Below are 13271 nucleotides of genomic sequence, written 5' to 3'. Positions count from 1 at the left end.
GTCCAGCGATACACCTATTGATCCTCATTACTCTGTTTACCTGGAGACAACAGAGGACTTTCTTTCCCACAATCACTCTTTCATTGTGCCATGTACAAATTGTGCATATTTAGGAACTGTTAACGGTTGTTGATTCAGATTATGTGTGTTTTGAGTATTGAGTATATTGAGTCTTGTGTACATACTGGGCCCACAGGTCATCTTTATGTACTGTTTATTTAAATGATCTAAATCAATATAGGATATATGAATAAATATGTATATATTGCCACTAATGTAGTTTATTGTAATAGTAATTTGGTTTCCAGCTTGATTCAGGGATGCCCGGTTTATCTGGAACAGACAAAAGATATTAAAAAAGATATTTCTACATTATTTGATATATATACTATGCCAGTAGCTATACATTTTTGCCAAGATTTTGAACTTATGATTATGATCCTTATTGTCACTTAAGCTTGAAGTAAGCTGAACAGGACAACCTCTGACCTTGGAAACATTATGGGACATCTGCAAAAAAAAGGTTTTCTTTAAGGATTTGGGTATTATTTACAGTTACTTATAATATAATGATGCAAGTCTTTGGAATGTCTTCATTTGGATGTATGAAATATGAGAGGCATGCAATACACCTGCCAGTAATTGACACCCAGGCGGAACATGGCCGCCCTTGGTTAACCTTCCCAAACTGTTTGAGGTGATGTATTAGCAAAAAATTTGGCCTGGTTCGCTCTGGTTTTGGTAAAATCCTAGTATCAAACTGGACAATTGTGTGGATCATTAAAATGTACTTTGAATTTGTCATGAAATAATGGACCGGCTCATGCAGCTCCATTTTTCTTGACATCTAATCCAAATGTAAGATTAAAGCGTGTAAGAGTACTGACTAACACTTTCATGAATTTCATAGACTTTAGCATTCGTCATTTGGGTATCTCCCACTGCGTGGATGCATTTTCAGAATGCAAATAGCTACTTCAACACCGAAAGACGTCATTTCCAGTGCACTGCATGAGCAATATGAGCAATATGCCAATCAGATCAGCGTGAACAATTCTGAGTATATGTGTGACGCAAATACAAACATAATGGGAGACAGAGAGACAGGTCAGAAAGTTAAGCCAATAAAGTCGTATGCATTTCGCTTGAATACTTGTATAGACCTCAAAAACGGGAAGAATTAAATAAAATAGAACACAATTTTATACACAATGGCTACAAAACATATATAGATGTGTGCTTTTCTCTTTCCAAATACAGATCGGAGAACAAAATGACTCATATTTTACACAACAGTTGATTCTGATGACTGCTGCAGGAATCTTTGGGTGGATGGTAGATTCTGACCCACTTTTTACTCCAGTCTGGCTAACCAGCCGTGTTTGTGTGTGCGCGCTGAGCGGCGTTTGAATTGTGTGCCTTGTGAAAAATGCATGAGTCTTGCCTGGGCAAATAGCCATGTGGAAGCAGGTCAGTCCTGGCCTGGACTTGAGAACCTGTTAAGTTTACACACATACACACACGTACACAAACATGCACCCTGGACTTCACCTAGCACATGTTGAACAGCAGGCATTTTTAGTACTCACAGAAACAGTAAAGCTTATGTCAGGCCTGAATTAGGAAAAGGTGATTTTTTCATATGCTCTTAGTTTTCCTCTTATGGTTCTGGTACTGAATTCATGTTCAACCTCATGCTTTTACAAAAAAATGTTATGCATTCTAGAGTCACCATTCCATAAATTGTTGTAACATCTGGAATATCCTATGGCTTGCCAACCACCTGTAAATGCTCCCTTTCTAAATTTAATGGGAAGCGTTTTAATTGTACTCTTGTGAGACAGGATCCCCGGCACATTGTGCTTACTCTGACCTGTGCTTTTGGTTAAACGCTACAGATCTTCTCTTACCTGAAACACACAGACACACACACACGCACTGAAAGTAACTGTAAGGTTTCAGTAACACCCCCCTCAGTGTTTTTGGAAGCCTGATATAGTCACCTGATCTGGCCTCACTGTGAGAGCATCTCATGTCAGGTGACGTGCCTTTCCGACAAGAGCCAGGCAAAACAACAATAATGATGGATGATGGACTCGGTTCTTAAAGTATAGTATTTCACTAGACGGATGTGTTACTAAATGCAAAGAAATGTTTGAACTCACTTTAAAATCGAGCCCTGATGTTTTGCAAGAGATTATGTGTTTGCATTGGAGTTTTTACGTAGTGTAGGTTGAAAAAAAGGACACACTACTCGTCAAAAGTTTAGGATCACTTACTCATTATTTATTTATATTTGTTCCACATTTTAGAATAATAGAAAGCCCATTATACCCAAGAATAACAAAATGTATTATATATTGTGACAAAAAGCATACAGAATAGTTGTATAAATTCAGCTTTTAAGGTCTCAACCTGAGAAGCTTTAAACTGTATTGAAGGATTTTCCATAAATTATGGACTCTTATTGGCTGCTTTTTATTCATTCATTGGTCCAAGCCATCCATTTCAGAAAGTATGTTTTTAAATAATTTAGTTTTATGATGAAAGAAATTTATAGGTTGGCAAAATTATATTTTCAGATACAAATGTCATTTAAACATTGAAACATTTCAACAGTTTAAAAGATAGTGAAGATCATGACTCATTTTTCTTAAGTGATCGTAAACTTTTGATCGGTGGTGTTTGTATTTTACCATTTAACATGCCTTCTGTCTTCTGTACCCTTTACTATGTCTTACAGAAATTTACATTGGAAAACAAATAGGTCGGTGTTGGTTTCAGATTTATCCCAGATTTTACCCAGTGATTCTAGTTGCCTGAAGTATGTCAGCAGAAGGCTATGTCAATTGAAATCAGGTGCTGTTACTCTAATAGTGTTGTGATATTATCAGTAGTTTCCGTAAATCAGTTGAGGAATCCCTCTGGCCCAAAGGACAGTTTTACCTCAGGCAAAGTCAGCAGAGGCCAGACTATAATTTATCTGGTGCACACATCTGTTGTGTTTAGAAAACATACTGTATGGGGCCAGACACCCCGAGATCCACTTTACGATTCTTAAATGTGTGTAAAAGCATTCGCTATTAATACACATTTTAGTTTATTTTTATAGAAAATATGGTAATAATATTCAATGCTAATGTGAAATATGTCAATCACATAGAAAACAGACCAATGCAGTGTTACTTTCTTGTGTAGAGGAGAGAAAAATATAAAATTGATTAAATTAATATTTAACTCAAAGAGTATGAAAGCAAATAGTTTTGTTCCCTTGTTGAGTAAGTAAATGGTGTTGCCTCCCTGTTAAGAAGCACTTACAGATGCTTTGAATGTTTTATTCTCATCCGAAATTTAGGGCCGAACTGTTTAACAGGAATCCAAAGGACCGCCATTCCTTTGAGGGAGTGGTTGATGTGTTAAGGTCTTCAGATACACAGGTTTAAAAGCATAGGGAGAAAAAAGCTCTTCCTTTTTAATAAACATTGTTCGTCCTTTCTCTCCCGGAAAGCTCGATTTATGAAATGAAAGACTTCAAAGGCAGCGTTTTACCCTTTCATGTTGCCAGATTTAACATGCTATGACTGCAGGAGTGGGTTTACAACACGTGGGGAAATCAGGCAGGGCATTATTGGGGTGTGTTAGGTCTTGACACAGCTGGGTATAGGCTCCATGAATTCAAGTTTGGCCACTGTGGTTGTAATGTAAAAATCACAGTGAAAGTCCATCTCTATTTAAACTTCCTTCTTTCTGCATATTTAAAAAAATGCATTGAAAGCATCCTTTGTGTTTTCTAATTACCCATAATAGTTTGCAGACATAGGTTTCATTGTGGGGCTGGTGTGATTTGTGGACACGTGCTTTTACTGTTCTGTTTAAATATAGAAGCTTGGTAAGTACTGGTCTAAGAATGCAAGAAGACTTCCAGTTGGGTAACACCCATAGATGTGCACTTGGACTGGATCGATTTAATATCTTCAATGTCTTGTATTCTCACTTGTTGGTTATGTTTTTTTGTTTTGAGCCTTATAATCTGTGGATGTTCCGCAGGCGGGTTTCTATTTAGACAAGCAATTACAGTTTGGTGTCATGACTCAATTTTGTATATTGTTATAATAGCATCGAGGACTAGATGTTTGCAGATAATGCATAGTGGTGGAATAAAGCAGGAACTAGATTTGAAAAGAATTCAGATTAGTTTAGACCCATGTCAGTGCGACTTGTTTAAGCTTTAACAAGCAATATGGGAAAAATTTATAGTTTGTTTGAATCGAAAACACTTAGTTGATAAGATATGAAGCAGACATAAGTGTATATGGTTTGAATACATAGATGTGTATCCATTGACCCTAGAACTGCCCCTGTTTGATGCTTTGGTGTGTGTTTCTGTCTATTGTGATCTTTTCTTGTAGTTCCTCAAAGCACATTTTATATGTTTACATATTTGATCAAAAAAGTATACATTTGAAAGGTGTGGTATTCCATACTTGCTTTTATTATATATATTTTTGTATGTATATATGCATTGATATAACAATTTAAGATATAGAGACCAGGTCGAGTCAGAAATACATCATATGACACAAACTTACACGATGTCCTTGATACGGCTTGTTGAGAAAATCTGGCAGATTCATGCTGAAGGTGTGGACTCGCTGTCAAGGGGTCACTGCTTTGATTACCATTTCCCCATCACTTTCTCTCGCGGATGAGCTCTGGGAGTGATGGGTAACGTGGCTGAGAGGGAGACCACCAGACATTCATGCTTCTGGGCTAATCACAAGCTGTTGTTTGGATGTCATCATGTGTTCATGTGTCAAGTTTGCTGCCAGCGTTTTGCAAGACTTGCTTGCCTGTGCCAGGAGCGTTACGCTGAATGAGGACTTCCTCTGTTTACACCCACTGGCATCCGACATGGCTTATGAATTTAACATTGCCGACCTTTGGTATGAGACGGTTTGCTATTTTAGGAAGCTGGACTGTATAGGAAAAAAATATTCAGATATTTCAGTTTGGCTCTGCTGTGAGAGAAACTGTTTACTTGAAATCTGTTCTGATGGCAGATGAGTTGTATGAGTTTATTATGTTGGATAAAGAAAATAGCAAGGTATGTTTATTTTATTTCGGCTTTTTGCTATTTTCAACCTTATTTAATAAATCAACGAAAATTATTTTGTCTTTAGCTTCTATTTTAAGAAGTCTTTGAAAGTACCAGAAAGAATAAATCGATTCTGAGGTTTTATTGTCTTGAAGTCTTGTGTACGCCTGTAAAGTCAACATGGACGCTGTAAAAGTGCTGGGTAACGTTCAACCTTGGGTCAAAAAGTAAAATTAACACAGAAAATATTTTTATTGATCCCAACAATTTGCATTTTGGTTGAAACAACCCAGCATACAGTATGTTAGGTTTGTCCCTTTTTGTCCCAAATTCTGTGTTGAAAATAAACCAGCATTTTTTGGAGTAAAAACATAACAACCCGTTATAAGGAATCGTTTTCCTAGCAGATAAATACTTAATATTCCTTTATTATTTGGAAGTTGTTGAACTGCACTTATAGCTTGTGGCACGAATTAATCATGGTGCCCATCACGGAGTTCCAGGTTGAAGTCATAATTTCCAAAACTCAGAAATGTAAATTTCTTTGTGGTTAGATTTTCAGTATTTCAGTAATTGTGCCTAGAGTTTTTTTCTAAAGAAAGACGCTTTTTAAGTTTTGATTCTGGCACATTAGCACTAACTGACATTCTGAAGTGGCACTTACAGCAGATGTGACATCGTCATAAAAACATGTTGCAAAAACATTGTTACGCTAGTGTCAGTGAATAATTACAGCTCGTTTTGAAGCTTAAAATAATGATTCATCCAGAGGTGTTTTTCCACATTCATCGAACATTTGGAAAGTTAAAGGTGTTAGTCCTCACCTCTGTCAGTGAGCATATAGGACAGAATCTCAGACGAATAACCCACCCTTGTGTCACATGCGTCCTTCAAGATGTCGCTTACATTTTACAAGAAAAAGTCTCAAAAATGGTGAGGAGATGCTCACTCATATACAGTCAAACCAAAAAGGGTTCAGAGACCTCGAATAACTTCTCACATTATCACAGTTTATTGGCTATAGTTTAGAAAATGGTGATACAATACGGTAACTTAAACTGTATTGAAACAAATTAATCTTGATACTGTCAGATAACTGTAGAAGATCAGGAGGTTGAATAGCTGTCTGCTTTTAAAAATTAATTCACAATTTTAAAATAAATAAAAAAAACAATTACCAAGCGTTGCTTAGTTTTGTTCAGTCTCTGAACAGGTCACATTAGCAATTTAAGATTTTTTTTTATCCCAAACCCTGTAATTTTACAGTTAGTCCTTTGTAAGATTTTTTGGGTATAATAATGTCACAGTTTACTTTATTTTGCTGTAATCACCTACATAAATGAACTACACCGTCCTGCACAAACTAGTAAAAAACATACAAAAATGATATGTGGTGTCAGAATAATTTTTGGTTTGACTTTATACGTGGACAACAAAACCAGTCTCGTGGGTCAATATTTTGAAATTGAGATTTTTACATCATCTGAAAGCAGAATAGTAAAGCTTTCTACAGATGTATGGGATACAACAGTTTAAAACTCTGGAATCTGAGGGAGCAAAAAATACAAAATATTGAGAAAATTGCCTTTGAAGTTGTTAATCAGAGGCACTGTAGCAAAACACTCCCCCAAAAATTGTTTTTATATATTTAAGGTAGGAAACTTACAAAATATCTTCATGGAACATGATCTTTACTAAATATTCTAATGATTTTTGGCAATGTATTTTTGTCTTTTACTAAAATGTTTCCGGATACTTAAGACTGGTTTTGTGATCCAGGTTCACATATTTTTTGCCGATGGCACTTCACAAAGATTAGCTTTTTTAAATGTTTTTGAAAAACGATGCTTTGTATTTTTTCAGACCTAAAATACTGCACAGATAACAAGTTCAGATTTACTTTTAAGCAATACAACAGCCACAATACATCTAGAAATGCTGAATAAATGAAATTCCTCTCCGGCTGTATATTGTATAATCTATATCGTTTAGTCCGAGACAGAGTGTGTATCTTCATAGCCATTGAGGCGACTGTGGCAACACCAACACTGATGTTCCGCTGGATGATTCAGGGCATTAACAGTGCCAGTGTGTTTATTTCTCCTCATTTCTATTTTTAGCAGCGGGCTAATATTAACAGTTTTGTCAACTCTGCTGCGCCTGTGGCAAAAGCACTTAAGTGTATCTTTTGCAATTTAAGTGACCTGTTTTCCGGCTTCGACTTTTCCCATTACTGGGAGTGACATTTCATTTAGGGCCCATCATTCATCTTTCTTGCGCCTGGGTCTGGGCCAAAAGCATCCGCGCCCTCCTGCAGCTGAACGTGCCTCCAAGAGTCTGCTTGATCTCTGCCTCTGTCCTTTGTTTTTTAAGGATGGTACTAGTTTGGGTTTCTAGCAGTTTTGCGTTCTTAATGTTATTATGTTTAATGTTATCAAGTTATGAGACTTTGATGTGTGGTATCCCTGATTGGGTCATAGGTTATTGGTGCTTACTGGCATATACAGTACATAGGTTGCATAATGGGTGGTTGATCTTGTCAAGCATGGAAACATTACTTTCTTTACTAAACATGGTTGGTAGAAATGTGTGAGCATGTGTATGTGGGTTGACTTCTGTCACAAAGTGTGCCTTTCTCTGTTCCTTCTATACGAAGCGCTATCAGATTGAGTCTGAGATTGCGAGTGCAGTGCATTCTGGGAAAGTGACCGACCCTTCAGGGAACTGGCAAGATCCATTGATAATCTGATACAGAGGCAAACTTGATGTCTAATACATTCCTGTAGAAAACCTCAATAACTTTGTCTATATTTTATTTATCTATTAAGATACCGTACATGAGTATTATTTTAATTTGAAATAATGTGCTTTTCATGGTTTTAGATTGCATTTAGCATGTCTGCCATTATGGTGTTATGGCATCAGTTGTTAAGATAACACAAAATGATGTTATTGATATTTATGTAGCCTGTTTACTGTCACCCGTTCCGTATACGGGACACCTACGTTTGCGTCAATATTGTGCATTTCATTTCTAATCGAATCATTACAAACTATATATCATTGGAATGACTCTAGAATACAGATTTCTTTGGTGATTTTTAAAATAATTTATGTAGGGAGAGTAATTGATCCTTTTCTATAAAGAGTGTGCTTAGATTTTCTGGTATCCTCATGCGACCCGTATTTTTTTATTTTATTTTTAATCAAAGAAAAACATAAACTTTATTTTTTATTTTTTACAATAAACCTAACAACATAATTTTTTTTTTTTGTGTGTGTGTATGTGTGATTTTTTTTAGCATTAATCAGCTACTTTTCTTTTTTGAAACGAGACCAACCGTAAGTCTGTCTTCCAAAGAATTTATAAGTTACAGCCATTTTAGTTCCAACATGCGTTTTCATGTGTAGCATCAAAAAGGGCCCTCACAGTTAACAGAGAAAGAAAATTTAGCAAGTAAGCATATATTTTCCCTGAAATACACTACACTGATGGAAGGTAACCCTTCACCATTGTTTGTGCACTGATCTTGATGCTCGGATGCCTTTTGCCATCATGTTCTCGAAACGGGGAAAGGTGTTCTGTTTTGATACTGTTATCGTTAATATTCATGTCTTGTACCACCAAGGTGGTATTCTGGTGAAATGTTTTTATTTTTTGAGAAGTGTACCAGCAGCTTCAACTCTGCCGCTGGCTTTCAATCAGGTTTGCCAAAGAAAACGGCTCATCTTAGGCCACCTCCATTTCCTTCAGTCACACTGATTGGAGAAACATCTTTTTTTTGCCCGATTCTCCACAGTGGAAGAGCTTCCCCAGGGGAAACATTTCTTACCAGCTCTGCTTTAACAAAAAAAAAGAGCAATATCCCAGCACAGAAATAGAAGTGTTCTGTGCATCCAAGTTTGTGTATTTTTTTATTGGGTTCTATTGTGTATCTATAGATATGTGCCAATATCAATCTATTTATTGTGTGAGTTTGTTGTCCACAAATATGAATATATATATATATATATATATATATATATATATATATATATATCAGTCCTATTACTGTCTCAAAGCTATATGCCATAAAGAAAATAGTAAATTTTAATGGCACAAACACACAGGGAGATACATCTGTGTGTCCTGTGAGTGGGCAGATGGGATACATCCTGTATCATTCATTCCAATTCCTAGCTGGTCTCATACAAATTAGTTATGATGCTTTTACCATGTACCAAAGTTATCTGTAAGACATGTTCCATGTCTGGTGCGTTTTTGACTGACCATAAGATTTGTTTGGGGTGACGATTATTGTTCCGATCTAGTCTGAGCAAGTGATTTTGGGGTGATTTGGAGGCTGGGAGATGGTCCAAATGCACAGCGTTCCCTCTGAGTTCCTGCCAGAACAGAATGCTCCTTTCTGAGCCGCCATCAAATTATAAATAGCTAATTACAGAACTTTTACATAACGATTGATTTAAACGTAACCCAAAATAATTTTATCTTATGTAAAATGTATAATATTGATTGTGAAATTAACAATGTACAGTGCATATATTCTCCATCATATATTACGTGCCCAGCTAACGGATTCATTCCAGGTAATATCTGAAATAACACCGTAAACAAATAATCTAACAAATGAATTGCAAGATTTACTTTTGCCAAGATGAAAGGCACAATAAGAATTAATTGAATTAATGATACACTGGTTGTGATTGGTTGGCAAGTGATGTGGCATTCTGTCTGTCTCCTGGTTGGTTGAGGGTGCTCTCCGTGGTGCTGAAGTCAAGAACGATGGTGCTGTAGTAGAGTGGCTGGTGCCCCCAAGGACAGATAAGATGCCCCTCTTTATTGTTCCTCTTAATTTTTCCTGAAAGGATGGGGCTTCCACTGATTGCGCAGGCTGAGTCTCATGCGATTTCATGGGGGGTGATTTTGATGATTTCATTGAATTGGTTTGGCTTTTGTCTGACTCCCTACCGTATCCCCACTGACACAAAATGGTGTCCTCTGAGTCAATTCATTTTGATGATGCATGGGTGCAAATTTCAATATAAATTTTATACATGCACACATACATACTGTATATATAAGTTGTTAGCATGAAAATGTTTTTTTTAGATGTTGCACTACACATAAGTCCAGTCAGCTGTACAATTCGCCTCAGGCTGCTTATATAAAGCATGTCAATTCAAGCACATGTACAGAGAGAAAATTAACCCAATTATGCCCCCTAATCAGTACCCTGCTCCCATCCAGACGAGAGTAATTGTAGGGCCGTGTTCAGCACTTTGAAAATGAGGGCGGAAGAGGCCCCTGTCATTTTTGGGGTTCTAAGACGTCATATAAAGCTACAGCCAATTACTGTAATCAGGTCCAGACAGCACAATGCGCCCCAGTCATGAACAAAAATGACAAAAGAAACATTCTGTATCTTTGCTGTTTGATCAGTTCTTTGGCCTTATATTGGGATAACAATATTGTCTACAAAAACATTGAAACTGTTAATAGATCTATTTGATCAAATAATTTGAATAAATGTAAATAATAAGAAATGCATGTACATATAAACATGACATCAACATGTCCTTAAAAGCTTAAATACACTGAGATGCATGTCTGCTTTGTTGTATACTTTTTCAAAATCTCTAAGTAAAACATCAATCGTTTTTTTTGTTTATTATTCAGTGGATCACAAATATAGCCATTAATGCTGTAATGGCATTAGGAATAAACAAGTAAAAAAATATATGTTATTATTTGCTATATTATAAGCATTATTTATGGCATCAGCAGTTAACCTTGTTTAGATATTTTTATGCATTAGGTTTAGGTTTTATGACAGGTCATTTCATATAAACATAGTCATGTTCACAACAAACTATACAAAAACGACGTAAAGCAAATAAAAAACAACATAGAATTCACAACTAGTAGAGTAGTAGTTTATGTACTTTGTAATAGATGCTGTCTGCTTGTGCCACAGTGGCTGTTTCAGAAGTGTATCATCAGGTATAGCTGTGTAGTTATGGTTCGTAGCTTCTGTTTTTGCCCTTTATGTATTCAGTGATATTTTCATTTCTTTTTCCTGCCGCTGCAGCACGAAAAACACGCACGCTCTCGTTTAGAGATTAACATATTAACAGAAAATTTCAAAAACACATTACACTAAACGTCTTGTGTTCTTTCTTCTGTTGACTGAGTTCTCCAGGAGATTGTCTTTGAAGCCAGAAACAGGAAGGAGGAGAGAGTGATGCCTCGTGGGGTTAATGAGTGGAGTCACTGCGAGTTTTCTTGATTAGCTAATATTTGATTTCTTCACTGCCCGTGCCTTGCAGGAATTTAGCTGATCGACTTTGTTCAGGAAAAACAGCGATGACTTTTGAAAGCCAGATTGCAGAAACTTTAAAAACAATGTGACCATGCCTTTTTTATTAACGCAGTTTTTCTTCTTAGAGATGACACAGAGTTTGAAGTCAAATCTTTCTCTTCGTTACAACTGGAGAAGGACCATATACCTACAATTACGATACAATATTTATGAGCATTTAATGTAATAATGCATATAATTAAAATGATTAAGTAAAGATTTTACTTTCTTTAACCTCCTCCTTATAGCCTAATAAGACTAAACAAACAACAAAGTGTGGATTTTCAAGTTTTGTTTCATTTTGGGCAGTTGCTGTGTAATAGGAGGTGAGGGAAGGAAAGGGAAGAGAGAGGATAACTTTTCTTTTGTTTTCCTCTATTTATGCCAGTCACTTTGCTCTGAAACTGTCCCTCTACATCTGTGACAGCCCAGCAGATTCAGATAAACAAAAGGGCTGCGTATGCACTTCATTGTGACTTTGACTGGAGCTCCTCTGGGAGATTCCAATCCTCTCCGATTTTTTCTTTCCTTTTGAGGCTTCTGGCAAACGTTGCGGACCCAGGATTTTCTACGTCCATGAACACAAATCGAAAGAAATTTCGTAACTATGCAACGAACTTCCTTGAGACCGGGTTGGATGAAATCATCACTTTCTTCCTCAGAGTTACATTTTTTCGGAACGATGTGAGGGTGAATAAACAATGACAGAATATTTAATTTTGGCATTTTTCATAACATAGGCCATGTTACAATTTGTCACATTTAAGTGAATATATCCATTAAATAAATAGATATGAAACTAGGCTTTCCACAGACTGTCCATAAATTTTGATGAGTGTAAATGTACTGACCCCAATACTGAGCGAGTCGTGTTTTCTACTATCTGACGCATAGCTTGTGCAGTCTTTGACTAGAAAAGGTCAGGACAGAAGCCCTACAAGCTCTCTGGAGATACTCTGAGTAGATAAACAGTCCTTTCATCTCATCTTACCGGGACTGTTACAGGATGGGCCGCCAGAGCAATGAACAAACATGGCTGCCGTTCCTGTCTCTCTCTCTACTGTCTTTATCCTCTGAATAAGAAGTAATTAAGTCTCAGACCACCTTCGACCAGACCTGCAGAATCTAGTCCGGTGTAGTTTTGACTGCTGTCTGCCACGTACAAGCTGATGGTACAAATTTAGTTGTCATGGAGTCAAAGATTTTGTTTTATGCTCTAAATGCTAATTAGTTAACTTGCATTATAAAACAAGTGATTGCATTAGACTGTAAGCTAGCAGACCTGTTTGAGTCTGTAATCATTTGTGGCATTATATGGTGTGTTATGTAATGTGCTGTCTTGATGGTCCCTTCACCTCTGAAACCAAAAAGCTGAATATAAACAACACCAAGACTAGACCAAAGTAGGGCTAGACTGAGTCTAGATCAGACCAGCACTCTTCAAATTCTTAAGAAAGATGAGAAAACAGCTTGCTAATATTAATATTGCGGTATAACATATAAAGAACAAGTACATACAAGTTTTTCTGGTTAAATCTGGAATTTTTATATTTAACACCTCCCACTGCCATTTCTGAACCAACAGTAACAACAGTTACAACAGTAACACAAGAAATCAAATTATAAAAATTATAAAGCAGAACGTTTGACATCCATGTTGTGAACAAATAAATCTGATAATGCACCAGCAATTTAATGATTGACATCTCCGCAGATTTGGTCTTGACTGAACTTGCTGAGTATTCTCAGAGACCTAGAGACCTAAACAAACCAAAGACCTCCAAGAATTCTTGAGACCAAGACCTGTCTTGATTACT

General features: G+C 36.6%; 1 protein-coding gene across 20 annotated transcripts in view; it reads left to right on the top strand.

Annotated features, from left to right (window-relative positions):
- nrxn3a (neurexin 3a) overlaps window positions 1-13271 on the top strand; it is a 224413-nt gene that overhangs the window by 17300 nt on the left and 193842 nt on the right. The window lies entirely within an intron of this gene.

This window comes from Triplophysa dalaica, chromosome 15 (assembly GCF_015846415.1).
Source record: "Triplophysa dalaica isolate WHDGS20190420 chromosome 15, ASM1584641v1, whole genome shotgun sequence".
Taxonomy (NCBI): Eukaryota; Metazoa; Chordata; class Actinopteri; order Cypriniformes; family Nemacheilidae; genus Triplophysa; species Triplophysa dalaica.
Note: the sequence above shows the minus strand (reverse complement) of the source record. Positions and strands in the feature narration are given on the sequence as shown.